General features: G+C 37.5%; 1 protein-coding gene across 9 annotated transcripts in view; it reads left to right on the top strand.

Annotated features, from left to right (window-relative positions):
- The window catches only part of LOC136854224 (uncharacterized), a 316,005-nt gene that overhangs the window by 245,571 nt on the left and 48,067 nt on the right, over nucleotides 1-22,367 (top strand). Inside the window, exon 1 of one of the 9 annotated variants that reach the window (XM_067130570.1) lies at nucleotides 6,956-7,046. The exons of the other annotated variants lie outside the window; for them this stretch is intronic. The gene's annotated coding sequence lies outside the window, so the exon portion shown is untranslated. Of the gene's footprint in view, nucleotides 1-6,955; nucleotides 7,047-22,367 lie in introns of those variants that run through there. 9 annotated transcript variants of the gene reach the window in all.

Genomic DNA, 22,367 nt, shown 5'->3' with positions numbered 1-22,367 from the left:
TGGCATCGGACTGAGGGTGTTAATTCATTGCACAGGTTTTATTTATTTTTATCAAAGCTACTTTAAATATCGATACGAGAAACGGTCACCTAAAAGGATACAGGAAAACTAGTTAGGTCATACATTATATATATATATATATATATATATATATATATATATATATATATATATATATATATATATATATATATATATATATGTGTGTGTGTGTGGGTGTGGTGTGTGTGTGTGTGTGTAATATATTAGGAAATACATGTCCGTCGAATATATTTCATGGAAGTATGTACGGCACATAGTTATTTTTAGATTTTATACATAGTAATTATAAGACATAAATAGTTTATTTATGCATATGTATAAACAAGACAAGTAACATGTGAAGGTAGAAATGCTCTGTTATAATGATACGATTCGATTATTTTAAACTTTGGGTTTGTGATGTTATACACAGATGAAAAAAAATACCAGTACCTCTACTCTCCTTTATGAAGGAATAAAGGTTTGGTATTACGAAAGAATATCTTTTACCCGTGAACAACAAGCATCAAGCAAGTAATAATTATTTTCAATAAAGTGGTTCTGTGAAATAGTGCTGGAAGCTCACTATCTTTCTCGTCTTTGACAAAGGATGTACTTTTATTGTGTCAAATTTTCGTTTCATGATGTGGAGTATATACAGTATACTGCATTCTCGAGTTTAGAATAACAACAACAAAAATTAACATTCTTCAAATGGCCATGGTGAGCATAATTTGGCCGTGAATTTCTTTTCAGTTACTTTAGTAATGTGTATAAATACATAATTCATACACACATATATAGATATAATATATACATATATGTGTGTGTGTGTGTGTATGTTTATATATTTACTGATAGGACCTCACTGAAACTGGATGGTATCTAGCGGAGATATTTATTCAATAAAAGTTACAAGCTTTCTAGGACTAACAGTCCTCATTGTTAAGTATCCGTCCAATGACCGAACACGTGGTCCAGCTGAATTTATTTGTGTGGGAAGTGGATTAAAGATATATATATATATATATATATATATATATATATATATATATATATATATATATATATATATATATATATTATTTTTTCATATGTATTTGTAGATAGTTTACTTTAATGTTTTCAGTTATGGACTCTCATTTGTAGATAGTTTACACTTTAACACACACACAGTTATGGACACACACACACACACACACACACACACACATACGTTGAGCCCCACTTGCGATTGTGTAACTGCGTGCTTCGGTGGCTGGCTACATTGCCATCATCGTGAACAAGGTCGCCACTGACTCGTGAAGGAAAAGCTAATAATGAGTTATAGAATATACTGTATTCATGGCCAGAAAGTCCGGTCAGCTTTAACCTTCGGAAGTAAACTTGCAATACTTGTGTGTGTCTGTGTTTGAATGTGTATTCTACCTATACCCCTTTTCCACGTAGAGAAAGAGAGAGTCTGTTTTTGTCAATGGATGATGATAATTTTCTTCTTCCTCCTCCTCCTCCTCCTCCCGGAGCTTCTTGAGGGAGGGGAAAGTTAGAAAACCTGTAATTTGTCATCATGACCTGGGAGGGGAGCTTATTAGTTATCCGCAAAAAGACCCTGTAATGATTTAATCACTTCTTCCTTACTTTGCAGATGTTGTGATTCTGAGAGAGAGAGAGAGAGAGAGAGAGATAATTAACCTGTAATCTGCTAGACAATAGAAAAAGGAAATATGGAAGAATGCGAACTGGTGTAAGAAAAACCTTTAGACTTTGGACTTATGCCTCGACAGAATCCAGACCTAGAAAGGCATTGTACACAGGTACTTTATTACATAGCGCTTGTGTGTCAGGAAATATAAATTCAAATGATTATCTGATTGCTTTATTATTGTTTTAGTTATTGTCCGGACATTGTAACGTTGAAAAGTGGTTTGTCAACGTCAATTTGGCTTCAGGACCAGATATCGGCTCACTTGCACTTTGACTGTCCGTAAAAGTCAGATAGACCTTGGATGTTACGTCATGCCTTTGTTGTGTAAAAGGGTAAATTCAATTTCTCTAAAGATATTCTGCTGCTCTGAAAACTCTTCGACGCGAGGTAACGAAACAAGCTCTCTCTCTCTCTCTCTCTCTCTCTCTCTCTCTCTCTCTCTCTCTCTCTCTCTCTCTGTATATATGTGTGTGTGTGTGTGTGCGTGTGGGTGTGTGCGCGCGTGTGTTCATGTTTAATTCTTTTGTGACATTTGCACGAATGTTGAATGTTTATACAAAGAATTATTGCACTCAGACTGTGGCTTAGAAAACTAAATAACAGCGGAAATGACAACTTATTTTAAAACGGGAAAACCCCCTGAAGCGATGCGGATGTAAGCGAGTAAATAAATGAAGCCACAGGAGCGTAATTTGTACGTTTGTATATCTGTCGAAGCTTACGGGCTTTCCCCCGTTCGGCATTTCCCGGGTTGTTGCTGCTATTTTCTCCGGGCTTGACACCATGAATAGGTCTTCTTTGTTTCGGCAGAACCTAAAACGTTCAGGCATGTGTTTTGTTGATCGGTTTAGAACTCCCTGTAAGAATGTTTATGTTACCGGTAAGCAATGTGACTCAAGAAGTGAATCATACTCAGTAACCTCTGGTGTTAACTTTCGTTTACATTGCGCCACAAAATGTTCACGAGTAGGAGAAAATGATTTGCAAGCTCAAGTGTCATTGTTAAAATGTCCCTAACCACACCTTCATTTTTAATTGAAGCTTTAGAAATTAACAAACATCCGTTTGCAGCCTTTACCTAGGGATTTTAGTACCGCCATTTGTTCCATCTACGAGTGTGATAAACGAATAAAAAAAACACGTTTTTAGAAAGATAAGATGCCAAACAAAACACAGATTATTGATTTTGTTTCTCGGATAATGTAACAGGAAAATAGTAAAAATGTTTCCTTTTTGTTTTCTGAACGTCGTGAGTCGTTCGGAATTTCTGACGGAGAGCTCTACCCTCAACATGGGTATGTATACCGCTCGAGGTTCTCGTAAGTACGTGAAAGGCTTCCGGATTCGTTCCGCCCACGAGGGCAGAGGCCGGATGAATGGACAAGGGTGCTTCATAACGGATGGGGGCCATCGATTCCGAGCCATTGTAGAAGCGAAGGCCTGAAGAGAACACACAATCCCTGGAGGACCTGGCCGTCGTATTGGACTCTAGAAGCGCCCTTGAGTCTGGAGTGGGTAATGTGAGTTGTGACTTTGTGCTGCTGAGAGTTCGTGATTTTCTGTTACGCAAATACTTTTGCGTATTTGCTCATCTCGTTATTTCTCGATTTTAATTATTTGTTTTTCAATAAATCATTATTTATTTTTCAATTCCCCTGGCTTCCCTCTCCCATAATAACTGTTCTATTACTTCATGACTAATTTACAGACCGCTCTAGGAGCAAGAGCCCGTGCTGGCATAAGACCAGCTTAATCTGCAAGTAACAACAATTTGCCACTCTTGTTTTGAGTGTAGAATAATCAGGCACTTTAATCGGAGTAATTGTGAAAATTTTCTGTTTTCTTTATAAATTTCTTTCATAGCGTCCATAATTGACATTTGTTCCTATTAAGTAATTTATAAAAAAAAAGAGGGAAATTGTCACTTAAATGTCCCGCATTGCATCACTACTTGCGAAACGAAACATTACCTGTCATTAATCTGGGAAGAGAGTATGAAATGCCTCGTCTCCCTTCAGCCGATAACCGGAGAGCCCAAATTACCGTAACGGCAAAAATTTTCAGGTGAACTCATTTTCATCCAGGAAGCTTGTAATCTCTCTCTCTCTCTCTCTCTCTCTCTCTCTCTCTCTCTCTCTCTCTCTCTCTCTCTCTCTCTCTCGCGGCAAGTTGTGCGTTAGCATAAATAAATAACATGAATACATCATTTCGTGATGTAGGTTATGTACACCCGCTGTTTGCTCCCAGGATTTCTTTTGCCTTCTTTTTTGTTCGTATTTGCTTAAGCAAGACGGCATTGTATTCAGACGCGTGACCTTAGAAGGTCCTATTTATCTTCATTAACAGGCGTTTCTCTGCTATTGGTTATTTTTCAGCTTTTTCTTTAAAGAATGGGAAGAGCATTTTATTTAAATATTCTACACATTGTGACTGGGTCTGAAAATTCGAGGAGCTGAGGTTGTGAATGGTGGGTGTAAAAATCTTGGATGAACTGTTCAAGAAATTCTTTGGAATAGTTTTTGCGGTTTCGGCTTTGTATTTTGAATAGATTACAATGCCAAAGGAACGTTTAAGTTGCATATAATTATATCTAAACTAGAAAACATTATTATTATTATTATTATTATTCTTGTTGTTGTTTGTTGTTGATAGTGATGATGACGATATGAGCCCTGTGTTTACAGACTCTCTCTCTCTCTCTCTCTCTCTCTCTCTCTCTCTAAATCCTGAAATCTCCCATCGACATCTGTCACAGACTACTCCGGGCCTTTGAGATTACAAAGGGAGGACGCCCCTCTAATGCATCGGGTCCCGATTGATATTAGCGGCTTAATGCCCGTAAGAATTCGTCAGGGCTCATTTACTGCGTCACTTCTTATCCTGATGAATCGCCTTATTGATTACAATTGATGGTCGGGAAAAGAGAGAGAGAGAGAGAGAGAGAGAGAGAGAGAGAGAGAGAGAGAGGGGGATGAAAAATAATCGTAAACTTTTTATTAGAGGAAGCGATTCCATTCGCTATGCCCCTTGAATGGGTGTTGCCATTCGTCTTGTCACTCGTGTTTGTTTGTTCGTTCGTCCGTTGTTCCGGGTTTTTGGTTAGTATAATGATATTTTTAGCAGTTGTATATTTGTCCATCGTATGAGTATAAACATACTTTACATCAATTATTTTCTGTAAATGTTTTTTATGGTGAGATTACTTAGAACATTTAATGCATCAGCGCATCTTGTTTAGGTTATGTTATTCGTTCATTTTGACGAACGTGAGTGTGACATCTTCGGGAGTTCATAAATGCTAACTAATTATTATTTCTATGATGTATATCAACATCGCACACTGACGGTTGTATTTATGTTAATTTCCGTCTCGATGTCTTGGGAATCGACAGAAAGGTCGATTTTGTTTTGTTCAGATTTCCAGGTCACTTTTTTTCAGTGCTGTTAAATATTTTGGGTAAAGTTCCTTCATATTAAAAGGTTTTAGAAGTGTGGAGGCCTGTGCATTGCATCGGCAAATATGTAAATGACGTTAGAGGCCGAAACTGACGTCATACTATAAAGGTAGATGACGTCACTGGTGTGGGTGAGGACAAACAACAAATTGATATTTTTTCCTTTCATTTCGACTGTTATGACATCACCAACAGGTGTGGCTAAGGTCCCCGAGGTGAATACATCGGTTTTTTCTCCTTCATTAAAGTTCATTAAAATTTTCATGAATTCTATTTTAGTCAGATCTTTGAAGAACTAAAAATATGACATGGCTAATATACAATGGTATTGTGTGTGATAGTTATTACATTCTTCATCAGAATAAAGGCTATAAATTTATATTGACGTGCAAGAATTTCATTGAATGCTTTGGTTTTTATAGTTCTTATAGCGGTCATATGCCATAGACCCTGTAAACACCTCTGCACATAAAATTAGACATTTTCTCGTGTAATTTTGATTTGTCTTTGCTGGTATTATTGCTGTTTGTATCAGATTTTTGTTGTTGACCAGTTGTAATCCGACTGTCTTTATTATTGCTCCTTCATTTAAATAATGGCTGTCTCTACTGGTAGTTCCATGATTTCTCTCTTCACCGTATAGCCTCTTTTAAACGCCTTGCTGAATAAGGCGTTGAAAGGGACGCTCATATTACTGAAGCACGAGGACTCTTAGCATCTTCCCTAACAAGGTTGACGTCAGTTTTGGGATGATTTGATTCAACGAAGTCCTTCAGTAAATCAACTAATCTCAACTTATTTGATTCATTTGTACTGGTTGCACTTGAACGTGAAGGTGGCTCACGGTCGACGACTCGGCAAGAAAAAAAAATATAAATACATAAAAATGAGAATGAAAGAATAGCCCGGGGAAAAACTGATACAGTTCATCCTAAACAAAAACAAGGGGACTGGTTTTCGGTTCTTCCTCTCCCCCCCACATCCCACCCACCAACCTGGTAATGTGTGCCACCTACCCTGCTACTACACACAGGGCGCATTGCCCCATGATGAGGTCATGCGCCGGAGAGTCTCCAACGTTCTGTTGGCCCGTTGTCACTTTTAATTGATTCCATAATGAGTTCAGCTTGCTAATGGTAGTTAGGTAGAATGTATGGACTGGTGTGATGCTCATTATTATTAATTAAAACGTCGAAAGATTCTTTCTATATTGAACGTAGACATCTGAGAGTACTGTGGCGATATTAACTGACACTATATACATAAATATTATATATTTTACACACACACACACACACACACACACATATATATATATATATATATATATATATATATATATATATATATATATATATATATATTGTATTCATGAGAGAGAGAGAGAGAGAGAGAGAGAGAGAGAGAGAGAGAGAGAGAGAGAGGGGGAGGGAGGAGGGAGAGGGAGAGGAGACCTACCCTTATCTACGTTAATCAAGATGTCTTACTGGCGTTTTCCTGATCCGTGCAACAGTTAAAAAATAAAATTTTCGTTGCTGACAGTCGTTTCTCTGTGAATAGTAGATGGAGAGTAACAGCTTAAACCCCACTTCCCTCTGCTGTGGAAAGTATCATAAGCGAGTTGACAGTCGAGAACCTTATTCCGTCTCTATCACGTTTTTCGGCGGTTCATCACTATTATGCAAATGGTGCGTATGCTCGTATGTGCGCCGGTGTGCATCTGTCATTAATGCCAATTGCTTATGCTTTGTTTCCTTCTTCTTCAACAGGTAAGCAATTTGCGGTGATTGAGAGAGGTATCCTGTAGGGCACCCTAGTGCCATAACCCTCCCCCCCTTCTTTACCAGACTTGCGTCTTTACTAGGGTAAGTAAATTAATGGACGCGTTTTTCTTTTTTTGTTTTTTACTTTCGTAATAGGGGAGAAAGTTAATGGATATTGTATGTTATTTTCAATAAAAAATGAAGATGATTAAGGAGCACTGAATAGCCTCAGTGTCTGTAAATTCTAATGAAGAATGTTATTTGGAAATATTTTTCAGGGAATGATTACATGTATGTGTGTGTATATATATATATATATATATATATATATATATATATATATATATATATATATATATATATATAAAATAGTGTCTGTGTCTGCAAGTGTGTATATGTATGTATATGTATATATATGTATATATATATTATGTATATGTTTAAAGAACATGTAATCATTCTCTGAGAAATAGTTCCAAATAACATTCGCGTCTCCCCCAGAGCGATAAAAAATCACCGGCTCTGCATCATGGTCAGTGACTGCTGCAGTGTGGGGTCTGCGGTGGGAGGTTGAAACCAACATTCTTTAGAAGCTTGAATTTCAAGTCAGTGGCCCCTGTGTGCTTGTTCCATGTGAATTGGTTTCATTTTCTGAAATAATAATAATAATAATAATAATAATAATAATAATATAAATTATATATATATATATATATATATATATATATATATATATATATATATATATATATATATATATATATATATATATATATATATAGATATATATGCACAGACACATTACATACTTAGTAAATTTCTCTTCCTGTAATTTATGAATTTGCGCTAAACCTAGGCAATATTTCCCTCGCCCGTCGTTTCTCGCAGCCATCGATCTCGTTCCGAAGTACCCTCTTGGCCTCCTTGGAATAGACATCTATTTGTATATCTCGGTCACATCTGATAATGGAGTCAGTAACGTCGATTCTCGGAGGCTCTTTGTACGTCTCGCGGCGATTTGTCTCTGAGATCATCTCCGGATTTGAAAGTATTTCAGGACGAGAGGCAGCGGAAAATAAAAAAGTGATACAAGTGATCCCATCGCCGTCTTTGTATTCTCTCTCTCTCTCTCTCTCTCTCTCTCTCTCTCTCTCTCTCTCTCTCTCTCTCTCTCTCTCTCTCTCTCATTATTGCTACGTTTAGCAGAAACGACTAGTGATAATTTAAATGTTAAACGTCCTTTATAGTAGGATCGCTGAAGGCAGTAGTCATGGATCTTTTTTTATAGCTCCCTGAAATTAGATATGAGAGTGTTTGACATTCAAACACACACACACACACACACACACATATATGTGTGTGTGTGTAGTATACAGGTGTGTGTGTCTTGTTACTCGGTTTCCCAGTCTTCAATAATGAATTCTTGCACGTTTTTCAACTTTATCGCCCTTTTAATGGTCACCAGTAACTTTTTATTGTTAATTACTCTCGTTTTTACCTTACTTTGCGTGTTACATTCCTTTTACCGCTGAATTGCATGCAATTTTAGTAGTTGTAAAAGAAATCGCAGAAAATTTACAGTGAAATTTGTAAATTTTCTGCGATTTCCTACGCGCATTAAAATTTTCATGGAAGCGTCATACAATGTCAGTTGTAATTAAGATTAAAGAATGGCAGTTTGCATATGATTGTCGTGATGTGGAAATAAATTTGTGATGCGTGCCAGCAGACAATAAATAGTAAGCTAGTTGAATGCCTGATTTGAGGGATCCCTTCGGAAAGAAAATGTGATCAGAAAATGCAAGAAATTATCAAATCTCTCTCGAATGGGATTAGTAATATGGCAAGGAGATGGGAAACTGACTCATGCAGGCTTAGGATTAACCACTCAATTACGGTAACATGGTTGACGGTAATTTTGGCAAGAACGTGTCTTCTTCATCAAAAGTAAACTTTCTGTTTCCTTGTAATTTTTACACCACTTGTTTGTGGGGTATTCGTAGGTATGTGTATACTGTATATTATCAAGCAGGATATTTTTGGCATCGATGGCCTTAGTAGTTTTGACAAAGTATTATGAAAAAGTAGATAAAAATATCTAGTGCTCCTTGTAACTTTGCCTTTTGTATCGAAGATACTTCGTATACACCTGAACTTTCTCGTACTCACAAGAGAGAGAGAGAGAGAGAGAGAGAGAGAGAGAGAGAGAGAGAGAGAGAGAGAGAGAGAGAGAACAAGTCTGATGTGTTCCGGTACCGAGTGTCCTAGGTTCATGTGTCCCCACGAAACCAGTTAAAAACCGATCTGTAGTGCAATAAAGGGTTATATGATATGGTGTAAAGAAAATGTGTCATACACAGATGAATGCGCGTACACACACACACACACACACATATACAGTATATATATACACATATATATGTGTATACATATAAAAGATTACCTCTTCTTCTTGTTTTCTTTTTGTGTGGGCTAGATAGGAGGATTGCATCGCCCACCCCAAAGGCATCTGCATTTGGTAAGATCCAATAAAGTTTGGTGTTTTTGAGTATATTCCTGCGACTGACGTGCATAAAGCGTCAGCTCTCCTTAAAATGTTAACCAAGAATTACAGATTTAAGTATCTGTTTATTTATTTTGATCTTTTTTGTTCTTTGAACGTGTTAAGGTTTGTGGCATCGTCACGTGTAGGGCTGTAATCCCATTGCAAAGAAAGTAGTGCTAATTTGATCTGATGAGTCTTCCAACACTGTTTTTACAGTGAAAGTGAGCTTGTACGTGTGTGAAGGTATTTAAAGCTGAACCCTCTTGGATTGAACTAGGGTTAGTGTTTATATGTTTACTTAGATTTATTTCACCTAATCTTACTGAAAGGAATTCCTAGATGGTGGGATGTTTTCCTTTTATTTTTAGTCAGACTAAAGATCTTATAGTGTTATGCGTTTGGCCATCGATGATTAAATAACAGAGGTAAAGTTTGACGTTAATGGGACAAATGATCATTTCGTTAATCAGCTGTTTTTGTTTTGAAAACTGTAAAGATACAAGCATGATGTACAGAAACCTTAATGCGTTTTTACCTGTTAATAATATACGTTTGCTCTCTTTTTAAACATCGTCGGAGAATTCTGTCTCTTTCTCTTGCGCTGTGAACTTGGGCAAATGAATTTAAAAAAGCGAATGTGAGAAGCGTTTTAACAGCAGTGCTGATAACGGTGACGTCAGTGAAGGTTATAAAACTTTGGAGATGATTATTGCCGTCATTCGCAACTTCTTCGTGGAGAATTTTTTGGACGGGGCCTTCGTGTTTCCCACGTGGTGATTACGAGCGAAAGTGGTTAGAAAGCTCCGTAATGACTTTAATACTTTCCGTAATGATGTGTTTTAACGGAAGGGGAGCTTAATTTCAAGCAGAGTGAGTATTATTTCTAATTACTATGGTACTCTCCCCACGCTAATTGCTCAAATGGCACGCTGTTAGATGTTTTCGGAATGTGTGTGTTCTGCTTCCAAACTTAAGTTGCATTTAAATTACATTGATTAAGTGTGGTGGAAAGCTCTTTAGCCAGCCGTTCTCAATTATATTTTTATTTATGTGAAAAAGATTTAGAGATTTTATTACTGGAAATGGTTTTAAGCTACCAGTGCCAGGTAATGACAGTAATAAACTGCGCAAACACTTGATGAATAGTTACGTTATAAATTGTGGCACAACCTTAAGGGAATACTGAAACAAAGATATAGGCATTGAAATATAATGGCTTTATTTTACCTCTCTCTCTCTCTCTCTCTCTCTCTCTCTCTCTCTCTCTCTCTCTCTCTCTCTCTCTCTCTCTCTCTCGGCGCCCGGAAGGACATTTCGGTATTCGGTACTTTTTAACCGCGAGGAATTTCAGTCGGTGTATCAAGTGGCCCTATCGTCATATGAGAGGTATACTTACCTGGACACTTGGTCAGTAAAAGTGCTCATATATATATATATATATATATATATATATATATATATATATATATATATATATATATATATATATATATATATATTTATATATATATATATATACTCTGTATATATATACGTGTATACATATTTAAACATATATATAAAATGTATGTATGTTTGCATACGCACACGTTTAACACTTCAGAATACTCAGTAATTATGTCTGGGATAAATGACCCCCAGGCTAGAATGTTTTCCTCCAGAATAGTCCTCTCGGCGCTATTAACCTTTCAAGGGAGGTAAAATGACGCCCCTTCTGGGATAATTTAGAAGTAGGAACAAGAGAATAAGGATATCTTAAGAATATGTGGCCAAGGGCGATCCCCTTCCGTTGGAATCCCTTTGATGTGCTTTTAGTACTCATCAAGGAAATGAGGTGACCGTATTATGGCTCCCCGCGCTATGTGTTATGCGTTCTGTTGCTCGTGTTCTTCTCTCCTTCAAATTCTACTCTGCCCTTTGGAGTGTAAGAGCGTAGCGAAATCGTAACGAAATGCACAAGTGATTTACGGAGTTGAGTTTGGTGGTAGCATCTGATTCATTCGTTTCGTCCTGAGTCTTTTATTGGCATGGTTTTTGTAGCTGCGGACATTCGTAATGTTGATTGAATCTTTAAATTGTGCAATAAAATTTATAGTTCCGGTTACTGTCGTTAAATTTAAAGTTCGTTTTCTGCGGTTGCAAACTGCTACGTATTTCCTATGTTGATTCTACAAAGGTTTATCGTGAAAACCAAACTTGCTTCATTTTTAGGTCATTCAAAAGGTGAACTTACATATATTCTTGAAGTATGTCTGTTTTACGAAAACTTAAGCGAACATCCGTGACCGGATCTATAGCCGGATCCGGGCTGGCGTCAACGCTTTACCGAACGTATTAATAGGGAAAAAAAAGGGCAAACAGTAGATAGAACATTGTCTCCCTTAAGCAGGAAGACAACGTTTTCAGTCCTTATTGTCTCCCCATAAATGCGGATTGTATTTCGACTTCAGTTTATCAACGCATGTGCTTATATGTTATTCGTGGACGTACTCAATTCATTTTAAAATTAACTTTACCCTCGCGTAATGACTCATTCCCCGCGAGCAAAGTATAAAAGCTCCAGGGGCCAGAGACCTGTCAAAGGAAGTCCTAAGCATATTTAGACCTGTAATTTAGCCCCCATAATGGTCATGGGGTTAGGGAGGAGTGATACGACGATGCTATCTTCGGATGGCGAGGGTAATTGGATGCTCTTGGGTTCCCGTCTCCATGGTGCTATTCGTTGATATGGATCCTGTGACTTTGTCATTCGTTGCTGTGGATCGTAGGACATGTGTTGTTCGTTGATATGGATCGTATGACGTTCTGTATTCGTTAATATTTATTTAGGATCGTATGGCCTGGGAGTTCCATGACACGGAGGATCGTGTGAGGAAGATTTTAAGCTGAGTGGTAAGGAAGGAATAACAGTGGATGTTTGAAATTGTAACTTAAAAGTCAAAATTTCTTTTATGTCAGCACCGAATGTCTTCCAATCTATTCACATAGTCGGGCATTTATTTTCTGTCAAAATATTATGTGACAACGATACTCAGAGTTGATTTTACGTTAAGCTGATTGGAACAAATTTAGTGCCAACGATCGTAATTATGGCCATGTTCTCTATGATTTATTTAATTTTGAAACTGTGTCCCTGTACGTTTCGAATATTTTAGAAAGTTATTTTTTTATGTACGCCACTATGCTGTTATATCATTGCTTTAATTAAAAGTCATCTTGTACAAGTACATTCGGAACAACAAAATAAAAGACAAGCAATAATCGGATATTCTCTCTCTCTCTCTCTCTCTCTCTCTCTCTCTCTCTCTCTCTCTCTCTCTCTCACACACACACACACACACACACACACACACACACACCCACCCAAACATTCAACCCTCGCCGATCGAGGTTATCATCCAGCGTCATCCAATTACTTTTTGTGCATTTTACATCCACAAACTCATTTACAATAGGTAGTCGTCAAACGTGATGAATTTCGAAGGGGAACGTGATGCAATGACAGCGGGTGACATGACACTGACGGCGATGATGATGATGTGGGTGAAATACTTCGTGTCATTTTCTGTTGTTTCGGTTTTCCCACCTACAGTACCTGCTGCTGCCTTCTCCTTTCGAAGCCACTCGCCGTGTCTGGCCGTCATCCTCATCAGCATTGTCTGTCTGTCACGTCTGTCACTGGCATCTGTTGCAGTGGTTAGGTAGGGGGGAAAAGGCGACGCGTTTGTTGCTCGTCATGAAAATCACGCTCTTTTTTTTTTTCTTTCTCATAAAACTTCCCTGGCATATGTTTTCTCTCATATGTGTCTCTATAGATACTTGTTTCTTTGTTGGCGCTCTGCAAATATTCTGTTGGATGCTTAAAAGGGTTAAAATTGGACGCGGGAAAAGTAAATGGGTCTTTTCACTTTGTTCCCTCCTCTGCTTATAATATATTTTTTGTTCTACCCAAGCTTGTCCTTACTTTATAATTTCCTAAATACTTGTGTGCCATATTCATCTTAGTCTTAATATAATCTCTGCTTGATTATATAATATAGGTAGTGTTTTTTTTGTCCAGCTTTGGAATACTGCCGGTGGTTTTAAAATTTTTAGCGACGTATTAACCTGCGCAAAGCAAAACAAACAAAACGAAAACATCATCGTATGTTTATGTCCATGGCTGCTTTAATACATGATGAAAGTCGCGTTGATTGCCTCCATCCACTGCAGCAATATGCCACGTTGTTGCCGAAGCGATAGGACGTCAAGTACCCGGAGTGATGTGTTTAATTTTAATTCTTGATGGTCGATTATTATCGAATTTTCCGGCCGAGATTCGCAGGGACTCATGATGCTGGCTTTCGACGAGCAATGAGGCGAATAATCTTATGAAGCTTCTTGACAGATATATTCTCTCTCTCTCTCTCTCTCTCTCTCTCTCTCTCTCTCTCTCTCTCGTTGAGGAATACTTATGAGCCTCCCTCATGAAACTACTCAGCTCGTTTATAAAATATGGAAGGATGACCTCGCAGCCATCTTTAATATCCAACGACTCCTCCCCGAAGGAATTAGAATATGAAGTAGATCCTTAATTAAATGAATGAACGAGGGACATGAATTATAAAAGCTTGTTTTCGAAGCGTATCTGAGCAGAGAGTAGCGAATGAAATATTCCGCCATGAATTATTCAGGTGGTTCGTTTCGCGTGCTATCTCGTTAGAGCAATTAGTTCTTTGCTCTGTTCGCTTCCGTCTAATTGACGGATGATGGAAAGGCTCCGTCCCTTCCCCCCGTCCTTTTTGCCTGTAATAGAGTGTAATGAATCTCCTATTCATCGACGATAATGACTGTGAAGGGAAAGATATTAAAAAAAAAAAGCAACTGCTGCTGTTGGGAAATCTCAGCATTTTTCATAGTTTTTTTCTTTTTCTTTTGTATTCCCGATATTCATTCAGTCATCTGACTTCGTTGGGGCGTATGGGACTTTCACCATTCCCCCTTCTCTTCTTCTCATTCATTTGTACCTTTGGGTGGAAAGGTACTGGCGTTGGGTTTGACATCTTTGTATGTTTGTTGTTGCGCAGTCGCTGTAGCTCTTTTTTTTTTCTCTCTCGTTCTTGCGCCTACATTGATGCAATGTTCTTGCTTTATTTTTATAATTACCCCTTTTCTCTTGGTATGCTGCAAAGAATTTAAGGTTTAATTGTTATGAAGGTGTTATCATAGGTCATATAACTGGTGCCTTATTGAAGAATTGTGCTTTCCGTCGGACTTTCTAGTAAGTCTGAACGATAGTCATTTTTAGCGAAACATATGATAGAACAGAAGAGAATGCTGCATCACAAAAAAATTTAGAGACGTTTTCAAAAATAGAAGGTACAATAACACAGTGTAATTTATTATTTTCATGATATTCCTATCTTTTATATATAAAATTATAATCGTGTATATGCAATTACAACACAAAGATTTGTACATTCACTTGCACTCTTAATGTATAGATGCACTTGATCATATATGCATTGTTAGCATATGTATTGATAAATAGACAGAGGCTAATTAACTTTGATTACCTTACCCTGTGAAAATAATACTGTCTGTATAATCGAAATGCTCCCAGTTTCTAGTCACCCTCCCGTAGGGAAAATGTATGTGCTAAAACTGTACGTATATACAGTATATTGCTGTGTTTGTTTTGTGTATGCCTGAGTGACAGAACTGTTAAAATCTTTCCTTATTCGTACTGTCAGGTGACTAATGATTCTGTATAAAAAGAGTTTGCAGCGACCGGGGACAAAGAAACATTATTAGTCAGGATCTGTCGTCGTAGCTCGTGACGTTTTCTCAGCTCTGACATATCTTTAAGAATAAGATTGTTCACCACTTTTTGTTTTTATTCTACAATGGTGTCGTTGTTATTTATCGTAGCTGAGGTGCACATGTCATAATGTGCGCGCGCACACTGACAGCTTGGATTACATAAAATGAGTTTTATACATCGAAATATAAACAATTCCCTTTTATAGCCAGGCTGGTGTTGATTATAGGGTGGGTAGGGGGTTGACCCACGACCTCAAATGCATCACGTCTTAGAGCCTTAATTACGCTTTCAGTTTCGCCAGTCATTTGTTTTCTCCATTCATCCGCGACCTTAATGACGAGCCGGCCATCAGGACTGACAGTCTTTGAGTTTTTGGTCTGGCTAACTGTTATTGACACCTGGCCTTAAATGGAAAGGCCTTTTATTGGTATAAGAAACTGGGTCATTGTAATTGTTCTTGATACATCCTCTCTCTCTCTCTCTCTCTCTCTCTCTCTCTCTCTCTCTCTCTCTCTCTCTCTCTCTCTCTCTCTCTCTCTCTCTCATGTTGTTCTCGCCTATTTATTCAATATTCCCTTCTACCAGGGTCTTACAGAAGTTTTTCAAAAGTTGGCGGTTGTTGAAGGAATAAAAAAATGCCATATGCTCAAAATCTAGCCAAATCTGTAAAGCTTTACAGCATTTTGAAGCTTCAGAAAGTTTCAATGATGATTTAATAATAGGGAGTGTGATCAAATAGGCTGGAATCGACTTTTGGGTCCTCCACCTATATAACTACGAAAGGCGATCGAAGACCACGGTTGGTCGGTAGCAAGGGATCCAAACCCATGTTTATGTCATTTTTAGTTAAGAGAGATGTGTATTTACGTCGTCTATAGCGAGAAAGGATGGATGCTTAAGGGTTTTGATTCCCCGGAACTCTGTAATAAGAGAGCTAATAATACTCTTGGTTGCTTCAAACACCTCTCATTAGTTGTCCTTTTGAAGGAGAGAGAGAGAGAGAGAGAGAGAGAGAGAGAGAGAGAGAGAGAGAGAGAGAGAGAGAGAATTTAATGTTGCGAATCCTTTTTGCAAGAGACTTGATATTATATAAATCGAGCTGGGGTCGTGACCGCATTTGATTTTAAGAATGATTACGTCATGTTCTCGTTCATGCAAAACATTTCTCATCTGTACTCAATGCTTTTTATCTCTATGCTTGTTAAGCTTGATACCGAGAAAAGGACTGAATATTTTATTTGGCCATGCTCTCTCTCTCTCTCTCTCTCTCTCTCTCTCTCTCTAATATATATATATAGATAGATAGATATAGATATATATATACTGTATATATATGTGTGTGTGCATTTTTGTATGTATGTATGTGTGTATATATATATATATATATATATATATATATATATATATATATATATATATATATATATATATATATATATATATATATATATATATAATATACTGTACACTTAAAAACATTTTAAAGTCAGTTAGTGAACATTTCGTTGTGTGTGTCTGTGTCTATGAACGCACATACATCCGCACTTCTTATTTCTTGTCTGTATCGCAGATAATCATTTCTCGAACATGAAAATTTATGGCCAAAATAGCTTGAAGAGAAATTCCATTTCCTGAATAACTCTCACATTTGTTTCCATAAAGGAAAAAAAATGACATACTCGCCTCGGGTGATGACTGCCAGTGAAACGGAGAGGAACTTCAAATGAGGAAAATGAGAAAATAGATTTAAAGGTACAGATTGATGGATGCTGATACTAATTGAAAGATAATTACTTTTTTTATATATATATACTTCGCAGCCATTGCCTGGCGGGTATCAGTCACATACCCGCGCGCACACACGACCACATAAAGCACTTTCAAGCAATACATGATTCGTTAGAATTTTGTTCAGGAAAGTTAAATGGAAGTTTTGTATGTTTTTGCCAACTAAATATTAAGTAGAAATACCTCACGTTGTTTTCCCACTGGCCATTCAATTTAGCCTTAGTGCCTTCGATATCAAAATTCCTTTCCTTTGCATGAAAATAAAAAGGAATGCATCAACTTTGACGACCAAAATTTCCGGTCCGTCAAGTCACTCTTAATTTGTGGGAGAATGCTGAATCATAATGCGCTGGAAAGAAGTATGTCGCAGATGCTTGTGTATCAGCTTTGTCATATCCGTTGTTCTTTTCACCGTCCTGATTTTTTGTTTTAGAAGTTTCATTTTATTTAATAGTTTGTGCTTTGCATGTTTTGCTTTTATATTAATACGTGAATTACTCCATTCATTATTTGTACGAGGGACAAGTTTAAAAATGCTCTCCTATTATTACGAGCCAGAAAGCGAGTATACATTCATTTGAAGCACAGGAGTAGGAAAGTCAGTCATTTCTAGCAAACCGGTCAGGTAACCCCTTTGATGCAAAGGGCACCATCTGTATTTTTAGTGTCTTACATTGAATCTTATTTCATGGGATATTATCCTGAAGACACTACATTCGAAGAGCCTGAAATTGAGAAGACAGTGAAAATATGTGTACTTAAATGTTCTGTTTTCTTTATGTATGTACGATGCAAAATGAGATCCTAGTGGAGCATCTGCCTTGTGTTTTATAGTGGCGGTGGTAAGAAATTGGGTTTAGAGGAAGGCGTGGTCTCTTGAACAGACAACATGGTCCATGATGTACGGCCCCAGTGGAGGCTTCAGCGCTTAATGGGTTTCTTAATGGCGAAACCGAACCCCTCAGGCTCCTTCGTATTCTTCTTCTTCTTCTTCTTCTTGTAGAATTCATTCCAGGGGAACGCGTGATCGGAACACTTTTGTTTTACTCAGTACCACGACTAGAGACCTCTCCTCTCTCTCTCTCTCTCTCTCTCTCTCTCTCTCTCTCTCTCTCTCTCTCGTTTAGTATTCCGTTCTTCTGTACGTTTAATATTTAGGAAGAGGGTTGTTAAAGTTGTAGGGTTTTTATGATGTTCGCACTCGTGGCAGACGTGAGGTTGTAAGTTCTCTTTTTTTTCCTGATCTCATGTCCCTTTTAGTTTTTTGGTTTGGTCAAATGATTAGCGATTGTGTTCTTGTTGGTTATCATCAAAGAATGGCCCAATTTTATTTTATTGGACTATGTATGCAATAGTTTATTATTATTATTATTATTATTATTATTATTATTATTATTATTATTATTAAACGTTTAAATTTTTAGACCGTTTTAGAATTAGGTACATCTGTGAAATTGATTTTACCAAATTCTAATTTCTACATACACACACACACACACACACACACATATATATATATATGTATATATCTTTTCAGACCATTGTTTGTTCGTAAGTATGTTGGTGTGTTGTTGAATAATTGCTGACATATTCGAAAATGTAATTTCATTTTTTATCTGTATGTCTGTTAAAAAAAATACGTGTCGAATAGCAAACGTGAGGGGCAAAAGTGCGAGCAGTGTTTCATAGCAATCAGTGTACTGGTCTAATTGGAAGGGGACATTCACTGAAACGTTTTTTATGAGTCTACTAAAAGGAAAAAAATTGACAGCAGGTCAGAATTGAGTTGCATCTCTTGGACAGAGCGTTTTTTTTTTATTTATTAACTTGAATATTTATTTTCCCAGCGAAAACGAAACGAAATTTTCACCATTTCCACCAGTTCATTTCAAAGGACAGAACGAGGTTTTTTCCTTTTATGTATTAATTTATGCATTTATTTTCTTGAGAATGTAAAATTAAAATTTCCCATTTCTATCATTTTAATATTTGATTTGCGATTTTCCTTTGATTGCGGTGTTTCTGTACGAGTTAGATTCTTGCTTTTTTTTGACAATATTTCCGCATTCATTAGAAAATTCATTTGCAAATTCTATGCGACCTGACCATCTGGATACTTAGTCATCTACGCCAGACCTTGATTGCATAACGTTAATGACACTGTCCTGCAGATGTTCGCAGTATTGATTGAGACAGCTGGCCAGGTGATTTACTGTAGGAAAAAAAATGTCTGTTACATGACTCATAGTTGCCCGATGCATTAAAAAGCTGAGTCATCCTACCTTTGTCATTCAGGACAAGCAGAGTGATTTTCAGTGGTTACAAAAAAAAAAAAAAAAAAAGTATGTGCAGCGAGTAACTCATTACATAGCTTACTCGACTACTGTACACTATGTTCCACAAATCAGGACGTCTCCTTGTTGGCTATGAAGGATTGTAATTTTGTTTTCTATTTCTATCCAAATATTTTATATCTTTTATGAATGTACTGAAAGGGGAAAAAACTTTGCCGAAAATTTGATTGTTGTTTGTTTTTATCTATGAGTTAAAGTATAGTACAGTTGCTCGGGCGCGAGTCCTTATTTACAAAGGAGGCTGTTTATCTACAGCTGCGGAATAATTTAGGGTGTGTTCGCCACCGGGAATAGATTCGTGCAAGCTATTTTCAATTTATTCCCATATCTCAGAGACTACCGAGTAGACGAATGTTGCCGACTGACTAATAATAATCAGCGAACATGACTGTGTAGTTCTTATCTCCTGCGGGTATCTCCTGCGCGGAGGGGGTCCACATGCGTACTGGTATTTACTAATTGGTGACTCATCGGGTTGTTGCTGCCATACGCATGGTTCTCAATTATTAAAAAAACTCGTGACATTTACCACTGAATTGTCAATGTTATGTAAAGTGAAAATCTGTGGATAACGGGATTGGTCCGCCTAACCGATCTTTTATTTCACTCATAAATGCTGTTGAGATTTAACTGAAAGAAAACTTATTACAGTGTTTATAATCTAAATATAAAGCTTTTTTACTCGGCGCATCTTGTGCCCACGTGGGAGATGATTAGTCCAACCTGGGCGTCGTGGTTGACGCAAAACAGCTGCTCCAGTTCGTCCTTGGTTCTTTTCCCTTTGTCTGAGGGCGTCATGCAGCATCCCTCGTGTCATCTAATCCTTTGATGGGTCTGTGGCTTGCAGGTGCGGTTAAAGAGATTACGTACATCTGCGCTAAGATGTTCATCTTGAGAGTTTCCGAGACGCATTTATCTATCTGGCCTCCTTTCTAAATAGAAGGGTGTGGATTATTCTATAAACGTGAGTGGGGAATTATGTTTGCCCTTTCAAGACATCTGCGTTTGATATAATTTTTCTACTTGAGACGTCTTCATACGTCTCTCTGTTTTCATACTTAATTTTAGATCCAAATCATGGGCGTGATTTGATATTATCGCTCTTGCTTATTACGTAATATGTATTTTGTTTCCCACTGTGGAATATAAAGCAGCTTGTGTGACTTCCTTATTTGTTATCGTAAGTGTACGTGTTTAATTCATGTGTGTATGCTTATTATACAGGAGAGTTTTATTTGCACTGTACATGTGTTACTAGTTTCGAAGTTACATACCTTTCGCTGAATATTATGATGAAAGAAACTTAAAGAATACAACATAAAACTGATGGTCGTTGTTAGATTTCTATTTGATTTGATGTTTAGTCCCTTTGATCTGTCAGATATGCTTAAAATCAGCTAGATTTATCAAATAATTCAGTTCACCCTATTGTTATGAGAGAGAAATATATCAATACGTTTATATCGGTTTCTCTGTCTGTTTGTGCAGATGCAACGCCATGGTAAACGGAATCTCAAAATTCCTGCGAGACATGACGGCTCGTATAGGCCTACATTCCGTGGGTTTTTTTGAATTGCTCATCAGTCAGGGTATTGGGATCCTCTCACTCTTGTGTGGCACGATGGGAAGTATAGGCCTAGAGGCCTAAATTTCCCGCCGGAAATAAGTTGTGGTGGAGTCAATTTGGAATACGTCCTGTTATAGGCTGTGGGAAATTTATCGAAAAAATGGAAGATATATACTGTATATATATATATATATATATATATATATATATATATATATATATATATATATATATATATATATATATATATATATATATATATAGGTAGTATTTTTGCATTTGAGAGAGAGAGACTTCTGTTGTTCGCTGTGTTGTGTTAAAATTTTGCTACTGTAAACTTTCTCAAATTTCCTTCCTTGTGTCGCTCGGAAACCAGCGCTTCCCAGCAGCACTGAAGCCCTAAGCCTGTGCCCCAGCCCCATTCCAGTTCGACGGGTGTATTGTTGTGAGAGTCGGTGGGACTTTCTTTTCTTCCTCAACAGCTTTTCTTGAAAAGGAGGAAAATAATGCCCCCACGAACTTCAGAAAAGAATCGCGTATTCTTTATCTCTTCCAAAAGTTGCCGCATTCCTTCCTTCTGTGATTTTGTTTTTCTTTTGTACTTTTCATGAGTACATTTTTTATGAGTCTTATTTCTCTTTTTCACTTTCAGCTTGTTTTTTAAGCTTGATTATGTCGTGCATGTTTCATCTTTGTCATGAATGCTCTACCTTCGAGATTTGCAGTTGTACTGAGAAACTTGCGAATTGCATGATGGCGTTATTATTTTAGTAATAAGTAGCAGGAGTATAATTCTGAGAATAACGAAAAATGAAACAATCTTATTCTCAGTTTCTACATATATATAATACTTACGGTTGGATGTTGTGACGTTTTACTTACGGATCGCGAGATATTCATCATAACTCAGCAAACGTCGAATTGCACCTATAGTTACGTGTATACAGATGATGGTTATTCATTTAAATTGAACGTGTACTTGTTATGCCATTTTGTAAGTGTGTTCTGTTGCCTCCCCCCTCCCTCCCTCCCCAACGTACCCTCCAGGTACCCTCTTTATGCCTTGCTTTACCCATCCGTGAAGCCTGTCTCGTAACCTCGTGGGTCCTGACCCCAACCAATGAGGTTTTCCTCCTCGAGTTATCCTGACCCACTGCTGCTCATCCAGCGCTCGTTAAGGAGTTGGGGAGGTTCATGGAGGACCAAATCATGCGTGAAATTGAGGCTACATCCGCCAACTCTGCCCTTTAGAAAATCTCGCTCCTTCACACTTTCCCTGCCTTCCGGTTTTGACCTTTCCCTCAGCCCTTTCTCCAAAGGTCCATTCCGGTGAACTGGAAATCTCCGGCGGTTTCATGATATGGAA

Source organism: Macrobrachium rosenbergii, chromosome 28 (genome assembly GCF_040412425.1).
Source record: "Macrobrachium rosenbergii isolate ZJJX-2024 chromosome 28, ASM4041242v1, whole genome shotgun sequence".
NCBI lineage: Eukaryota > Metazoa > Arthropoda > Malacostraca > Decapoda > Palaemonidae > Macrobrachium > Macrobrachium rosenbergii.
This window is presented reverse-complemented; position numbering and strand designations above follow the sequence as displayed.